Genomic DNA, 9,079 nt, shown 5'->3' with positions numbered 1-9,079 from the left:
AGCCAGGTGTGGTGGTGGGCGCCTATAATCCCAGCTACTCAGGAGGCTGAGGCAGGAGAATCGCTTGAACCCAGGAAGCGGAAGTTGCAGTGAGCCAAGAGCGTGCCATTGTACTCCAACCTGGGCGACACGAGCAAGACTCCATCTCAAAAAAAAAAAATAATAAAGAAAGAAAGAATTATCCTCCCAAAATTAGAAAAACAAAAAGCTAAAAGAGAGAGAGAGAGAATTATCCTCCCATCTTGGGGAAAAATGAATTGAAGCATCGTTATGTGATCTGCCGAAACAACACTCTGAATTTAGCATTGGTGCCATCTGAGCCTCTGCCAAGGAAAAACATCTAATCAGAGCGATTGAGCAAGGTGCTTTTCACCTGCTATGATGCTGCTGAACTTAATCAAAAAGCACTTATCAAGTATTTAATTACATGCAGTGCTGTGATGGATACCCACAGAGAGAACTGTGTGTGCCTGATGTCTTCTCTCCTGTGGTTTACAATATACAGAAGTGGGAGTGTTGGAGAAAGGAAGGAAGGTAAAATTTCATGAGTTCCTAGAGTAAGGGATTTAATCTTTATCATCACCTTTTGAGATAAGTCTCATTTTGTCCATTGTACAGATAAGGAAAGTGAGGCTCAGAGGAGTAAGTTATAGGAGGTGGAACTCAAGCTAAGTCTTCTGACTCCATGCTGTTTCCCTGATACCACATTGTCTATGGGAGAACGACCGGCCATTATGGGCAAATGTGCTCAGAATAAAAGGACCCCCTAAAATAATAGGCGACGTCCAAGCATTCAGAGATGGAAGGCAGAGATACCTATGTCATATAATTTGGGATCAAAGAAAGTGTGTTCTGTAGACATTCTGAAAAGGACTTACATTTTTTGTTGTTGTTCTTTTTAAGAGGTGAGATCTCACTATGTTGCCCAGTCTGGTCTCAAACTCCTGGCCTCAAGTGTTCCTCCGGCTTCAGACTCCCAAAGTGCTTGGCCTCTCAGAGTGCTGGGATTACAGGTGTGATCCATTACATCTGGCTTAAAAAGGATTTTTTCATTCAGACCCTAAAATTTGAGGTGAAAACATTTTGTTTTGCTTATTATCTCAGGCTTGAGGTATACCATCAAGTAGTGGCCTGAGAAGCTGTTTTTCTATCTTTCTTCTAGACGATTTATGAAATTTGGAGATTTCTGTTGGGATTGAATGCTTGTACCCTGGATGGGAAATCATCCACAGACTCAGGGGTGTTATAGGAGTAAAGTGGAAAGGCTCTGACAAGAACCAGAGCAAACCTGCTCAAATATGAATCCACTGCTATTGGTGGTCTGGTAACATGACAGGAGCCCATCACCCACGTGGCCACGTGCTCACCTCCTGGAATCAGCGTGCCACTCACTGTCAGCATGGATGTTTGAGGACGTGGCTTGTCCTCCCCTGCCTTGCCTTGAGGGTGCTGCACTTTTCATTATCCTACCAGCCCTGTTGGTGTTTCACACAGATCCTGCTGTGGGTATCTTGATCTAATTCATGACCATGAGTGCTGGCCCTTCACTGCCCCTCAGCCTTCTCCTCACTGTTCCTCCACACCTCTTCTTTCCATCTCTCTCTTTGTTTCTCTCTCTCTCCTATTTATGGATTTATGTGTTTATTTTAGAGACAGGGTCTTGCCCTGTCGCCTAGGCTGGAGTGTGGTGATGCAATCATAACTCACTGGAATTCAAACTCCTTGGCTGAAGAGATCCTCCCACCTCAGCCTCCCAAGTAGCTAGGACTACAGTCACGTGCCACCACATCTGACTTTTTTTTTTTTTTTTTTGAGACGGAGTCTCGCTCTGTCGCCCAGGCTGGAGTGCAGTGGCTGGATCTCAGCTCACTGCAAGCTCCGCCTCCCGGGTTCACGCCATTCTCCTGCCTCAGCCTCCCGAGTAGCTGGGACTACAGGCGCCCACCACCTCGCCCGGCTAGTTTTTTGTATTTTTTAGTAGAGATGGGGTTTCACCGTGTTAGCCAGGATGGTCTCGATCTCCTGACCTCGTGATCTGCCCGTCTCAGCCTCCCAAAGTGTTGGGATTACAGGCTTGAGCCACTGCGCCCGGCCTCTGACTATTTTTTTAAAATTTTTTGTAGAGACAAGAGTCTGCCTATGTTGACAAGGCTGGTCGCAAACTCCTGGCCTCAAGCAGTCCTCTTGCCTTGGCCTCCCAAAGCATTGTGATTACAAGTGTGAGCCACTGCACCTGGCCATATCTCTCTTTCTAAGCTATCCTTCTTGTTTTGTTTGATTTCACTTCCTACCTTCCATTAGTATCTTATTTTTACACCTTTCCCCTCATTTTTCTTTGAGTCCAATTCCACACCATTTGTTGTGTGTTCAATGCTGGGTTGTGTGTGATGGGTTACACCTTAGAGTGTCTACCGTTTGGTTGAGGGGGATGAGGCAGAATGATGGAAGTCTTGGTGATTGTAGGAAATAATTATTATTAGGGGTCAGATGGAAAAAATGTTGCAAACTAGGATTTAAATAGATGAGAAGAACTTTTAACGTTTTAAAGGTCTTCTTTTGGACCATGTAAACTCTGAATCTCTAGCTTAAACTGATTTCTCATTAAAAGAGAAACATCAGTTAAAAATGTGTAATGTACGAGAAAAAAATACTTTCTTATTTTGATATGGAGTTTCACTCTTGTCGCCCAGGCTGGAGTGCAATGGCATGATCTCAGCTCACCGCATCCTTTGCCTCCCGGATTCAAGCAATTCTCCTGCCTCAACCTCATGAGTAGCTGGGATTACAGGCATGCGCCACCATGCCTGGCTCATGTTGTATTTTTAGTAGAGACAGGGTTTCACCATGTTGGTCAGGCTGGTCTCAAACTCCCAATCTCAGGTGATCTGCCCACCTCAGCCTCCCAAAGTGCTGGGATTACAGGTGTGAGCCGCCATGCCCGACTGAAAAAATGCTTTCAAATAATTTATGATTGTTACTTCACTAGTCAGTTTCTCCAGAGGAACAGAACTAATAGGATATATATTTATATGAAAGGGAGTTTATCAGGAAGAATGGACTCACATGATCACAGGGCAAAGTCCCACATTAGGCCATCTGCAAGCTGGGGAAGAAAGCAGCCAGCAGTCACTCAGTCTGGGTCTGAAAGCCTCAAAAGTAGACAAGCCAACAGTGCAGCCTTCAGTCTGTGGCCAAAGGCCTGAGAGTCCCTGGCAAATCACTGATGTAAATCTGGGAGTCCAAAGGCTAAAGAACTGGAGTCTGATGTCCAAGGGCAGGTAGCAACCAGCACAGGAGAAAGACAAAAACCAGAAGACTCAGCAAGCCAGCTTATCCCATCTTCTTGCACCTGCTTTTTTCTAGTCGTGCCAGCAGTGGATTGGATGGAGCCTACCCACACTGAGGGTTAGTCTTCCCCTCCCAGTCCACTGACTCAAGTGTTAAGCTCCTCTGGCAACAGTCTCACAGACACACCCAGAAACAATACTTTAACAGCTATCTAGGCATCCTTCAATCCAATCCAGTTGACACCTAATATTAACCATCACTAGTCCACTCCTTGTCAACTTGAACCCATACACATCTCCTGAAATCATACTTAGTCTCCAAATACAGATAATAATAAGGTTGTAATTATGCCTAACATAGTACAGTTACCCTTTTACAGCTGGAAGCACGCTAATCCTTAACCTGAATGCTATTATATAAAGTTAACAGCACACAAATGCTGACATGAAGTCAATAAATCTTATGTAACACGATAAAGGAAAAAGAAAGGAAATAAAATGAAGACATTTCCTTCATACAAGTGTATATATGCACAAACATGTTCTTAACAAAATAAGAAGGCTGGGCGCAGTAGCTCACACCTGTAATCCCAGCACTTTGGGAGGCCGAGGCGGGGGGATCAACTGAGGTCGGGAGTTTGAGATCAGCCCGAAGAACATGAGGAAATTCTGTCTCTACTAAAAATATAAAATTAGCTAGGTGTGGTGGTGCGTGCCTGTAATCCCAGCTACTCGGGAGACTGAGGCAGGAGAATCGCTTGAATCAGGGAGGTGGAGGTTACGGTGAGCCAAGATCTCACCATTGCACTCCAGCCTGGGCAACAAGAGCGAAACCTCGTCTCTAAATAAATAAGGAGGAAATACGACAATTACAGTCCCTGTTTCTGCAGCTGGTCATGTGGTTGTAGCCGGTATTGACTGAGGACTACCTGCTTCTACTGCCCATCGTGTAGTCCCTTCGTCTTCAGCAAGCGCCTTGGCTGGTCGTGTTTTCTTACCTGGTGGAGTGACCCAAACTTTCATTCCTGAAGAGTCTGGGCCATTTGCAGTTCTGCCTTGATTGGGTTGTTGTAGTTTTCCATTGACCTTCATCACAGGGCATGGTAATACCAAGAGACACTCTAAGGGATCTCCAGTATTCCACACATACTCTTCTTTACCTCCACTGTGGAGTAGTAGACTGATTTCATTTCGATAGTTGGGGTCAATCACCTGGACTATCAACACTCACTGTAACTCTGCACAACACTGTAGCTCTGTAGAACACTGTAACTCCCTTCTTAGTCTGTTGACTTAGAGGCAGGAGGAGCCCAAAGTGGCCAGGTGGCAATCTTAACTTCCAGTATAATGGAATCATTGTCGTGTCTCCTGGTGGCAGTGTTCCTCCCTCTGGACCTAAGACCTCCAGGCCCGCAGAACGTAATGTCGTGGGAACAGGAAGCAAAAATTTTCCTAGTGGATCACTAGGGGTGATAGTGAGTGGTGCCACTTCCTCTGTTACTTTCAAGTGCTTGGAGAAAGGTCAGGACAAAAGGGGCAGTCGGCATTTTGCAGGTGTCTGTGAGTGTGTGGGCTGGCATGGTTTCTGATGAACAAATTCAGCCATTCTCCCTGAGCTACGACCTGCTCAAGGCTGAGGAAACCTTCACTCTCCAATCCCTCTTTGTCTGGAGTCCCTGAGGATTCCTCTCCATATTCCTGTTTGTGTTCATTTAATTTATTTCTTCTGTTACAAATCCCCAAGTTTGATTATATATATATGTAAAATTCAAAAATTGGCTAGGCACGGTGGCTCACGCCTGTAACCCCAGCACTTTGGGAGGCTGAGGTGGATGGATCACATAAGGTCAGGAGTTTGAGACTATCCTGGCCAACATGGCGAAACCCCCTCTCTACTAAAAGTACAAAAATTAGCCAGATGTGGTGGTGCGTGCCTGTCACCCCAGCTACTTGGGAGGCTGAGGCGGGAGGATCACCTGAGCCCAGAAGGTGGAGGTTGCAGTGAGCTGAGATCATGCCACTACACTCCAGCCTGGGCAACAGGACGAGACTCTATCTCAAAAATAAAAAAAAATAAAAAAAGTTCAAGTGTCAGGCATATGGACTATGGGGTGGATTTTTGTCTTTGTCTTTTTTTTTTTTTTAATTTTCTTTGGCTACTTTCCAATGACATGTAGAGAGACATCTTAATCTTTTAAATATATATTGTATTTATATTTTTGGTTACTTATATCTCAAAGAAATTTTTCTACTAACTTCCCAAAGCATTCTTCTTTTTCAAAGTATTTTTAATTGTAAAATAATGTACCTATTCTAGAAAAATACCTCTCCATATGCACCAAGAGGGGTAAGTGTATACAAGGAAGGAAGTAAAAGTGCATTCATTTATAGCATTTATTGAAATATCAAGTAGCTGAGCAGCCTAAATATCCATTATTTGAGAACTGATTTAACTACAGTATTCATAATTTAATCACTATTTAGCAGTTTTAAAAAATGAGGTGGATCTATATATATTAGCAAAAAACCAGCTCTACAATATAGGAAAAATAAGACTGGGCATGGTGACTCATGCCCATAATCCTAGCACTTTGGGAGGTCAAGACAGGAAGATCCCTTGAGCCCAGAAGTTGGAGATCAGCCTGGGAAACTTGATGAAACCTTGTTGGTGGTGCAATCCTGTAGTCTCAGCAACTCAGGAGGCTGAGGTGGTAGGATTGTTTGAGCCTGAGCGCTTAAGGCTACAGTGAGCCGAGATCATGCCACGGCACTCTAGCCTGGGTGACAGAGCAAGCCCTTGTCTAAAAAAATAAATAAATAAAATAAAATAAAATATATATATATATATAAGCAGCTATGATATGATATAATTTTATTCATGAAAAAAGTATGTGTAATAGACAAAACAAATATTTTAACATGAAACTATATGCTATAAAAGTATACAGGAAAAAGTCTGCAGGAATACACACACCAAACTGCTTACTGTGTGATCGTGATTTATGTGTATAATTAAAAATTTTTAAATAAAGTTTGAAAAGTCACACGTGGTAACAATCTCAGAGTGCAGAAAAATTTAAACTGGAATGAAAATATCTTTCTACATTTTCAGTCCTACTCAGTAGAGATAACCTTTAATGGTTTTTATATATTCTTGCAGAAAATTTTCACAAGTATACAAAAGCAAATATATGTAATTACAAATTAATTTTTTAACTTAACTATATCTTTTTGCAGCACATATAAATCAATGGTTATAAATCTATTCCTGTGTTTGCTGTTGTTGCTGCTGTTGTTGTTGAGACAAAGTCTCATTCTGTCGCCCAGCTGGAGTGCAGTGGCAGGATCTTGGCTCATTGCAGCCTCTGCCTCCCGGGTTCAAGTGATTCTCATGCCTCAGCCTCCTGAGTAGCTGGGATTACAGATGCATGCCACCATTCCCAGGTAGTTTTTGTATTTTTAGTAGAGATGGGGTTTCACCATATTGGTCAGGCTGGTTTCGAACTCCTGACCTCAGGTGGTCCACATGCCTTGGCCTCCCAAACTGTTGGGATTACAGGCATGAACCACTGTGCCTGGCCTATTCCTGTTTTGTTTTGTTTTGTTTTTTAATTCCTATGCTCTTTAATGACAAGTTTCATTGTTACTATATATATAGGTCCAAAAATATACATATACATTATAAATAATATTATATATGTAATTATATAATGTATATTATATAATATATAATTTTTTGAGACAGGATCTTACTCTGTCACTCAGGCTGGAGTCCAGTGGTGTAATCATAGCTTATTAGTTTCCATCTGCTGGACTCAAGCAATCCTCCCACTTCAGCCTCCAGAGTAGCTGGGACTACAGATGTGTACCACTGTGCCTGGCTAATTAAAAAATTTTTTTGTAGATAAATAAATTTTTATAAATTTGTTATTTTTTGATGAAGGTATCGCTATTTTGACCAGGCTGGTCTTGAACTCCTGGCCTCAAGTGTTCCTCCTGCCTGTGAAAATGCTGGGATTACAGGTGTGAGGCACTGTGCCTGGCCTTTTAATTTTAATTAAGTCCAATTTACTTATTTTTTTCAGTCTGTTCTTTTGGTGTCATATTTAAGAAACTATTGCCAAATCCAAGGTCATGCAGATTTGTCATATTTTCTGCCAGGTTTTATAGTTTTAGCTCTTAAATTTAGATATTTAATCCAGTTTGAGTCCTTTTTATATAAAGTATAAGGAAAAGGTCCAACTTCATTCTTTTGCCTGTGAATCTCCAGTTTTATCAGCACCATTTCTTTTTTTCTTTTTCCTTTGCCTTCCTTTGCCTTGCCTTGCCTTCCCTTCCCTTCCCTTCCCTTGCCTTGCCTTGCCTTGCCTTGCCTTCCCTTGCCTTCCCTTCCCTCCCCTCCCCTCCCCTCCCCTTCCCCTCCTCTCCTCTCCTCTCCTTTCCTTCCCTTTCTCTCTCCTTCCTTTCTTCCTTCCTTCCTTCCTTCCTTCCTTCCTTCCTTCCTTCCTTCCTTCCTTCCTTCTGTCTTTTTTTCATGGATTCTAGCTCTGTTACCCAGGCTGGAGTGCAGTGGCATGATCTCAGCTAACTGCAGCCTCTGTCTCCTGGGTTCAAGCAATTCTCATGCCTCAGCCTCCTGAGTAGCTGGGACTACAGGCATGCGCCACCGTGCCCAGCTAATTTTTGTATATACATATTTTAGTAGAGATGGGGTTTCACTATGTTGGCCAGGCTGGTCTCAAACTCTTGAGCTCAGGTGATCCACCTCCTCGGCCTCCCAAAGTGCTGGGATTACAGGCATGAGCCACCATGCCCAGTCCCACTTCTTGAAGACTATTCTTTCTCCATTGAATGATCTTGGTATCCTTGTTGAAAATCAATTGACCACAGACGAGTGGTTTTATTTCTGTGATTGATTTTATCGTTCTATATGTCTATCTTTATACCAGTACCATACTGTTTTGCTTACTGTAGCTTTGGAGTATGTTTTGAAATCAGGAAGTAGGAGTCTTCCAAGTTTTGTGTTGATTATATATCCCGAAACTTCTCTGAATTGATTTATTAGCTTTAATAGTTTTTCATGAATTCTTTCGGGCTTTTTATTTTCTTAATTTTTAATTTTTATTTTTTTGAAAAGGAGTCTCTCTCTGTTGTCCAGGTTGGAGTGCAGTGCACAATCTTGGCTTAATGCATCCTCCGCCTCTGCCTCCTGGATTCAAACGGTTCTCGTGCCTCAGCCTCCTGAGCAGCTGGAATTACAGGCAGATGCCACCATATCTGGCTGATTTTTGTATTTTTAGTAGAGACAGGGTTACGCCATGTTGGCCAGGCTGGTTTCAAACTCCTGGCCTCAAGCAATCCACCCTCCTGGGCCTCCCAAAGTGCTGGGATTACAGGTGTGAGCCAATGTGCCCAGCCAAGGATTTTTAGATTTAACATTATGTCTTCTATGAATAGAAATAGTTTAATGTCTTCCTTTCTATTTTGTTTCCTCTGGTCCTTGATTTAGAACTTTCTTTTTAATTTGAATACCATTTATTTCTTTTTCTTGCGTAATTTTTCTGGCTCCGTAAACTTTCATAGCACATATTTGCCTATGAAAATAGTTGGGTTTTGCATTATATTTGTATTCTTTTTTCATGGATAAAATTATAGCATAGCTATTATTTTGCAACCTGCTTTTGTAACATATTATATTAAAGGCCTATTTATTTTGCCAATGTGCGCAGATCTACCTTCTTTTTCAAATGGTTGAATAGTCTTCTAAGTGTAGATACCATAGTTTATTTATC

Source organism: Mandrillus leucophaeus, unplaced genomic scaffold (assembly GCF_000951045.1).
Source record: "Mandrillus leucophaeus isolate KB7577 unplaced genomic scaffold, Mleu.le_1.0 Scaffold81, whole genome shotgun sequence".
In the NCBI taxonomy this organism is placed as follows: Eukaryota; Metazoa; Chordata; class Mammalia; order Primates; family Cercopithecidae; genus Mandrillus; species Mandrillus leucophaeus.
This window is presented reverse-complemented; position numbering follows the sequence as displayed.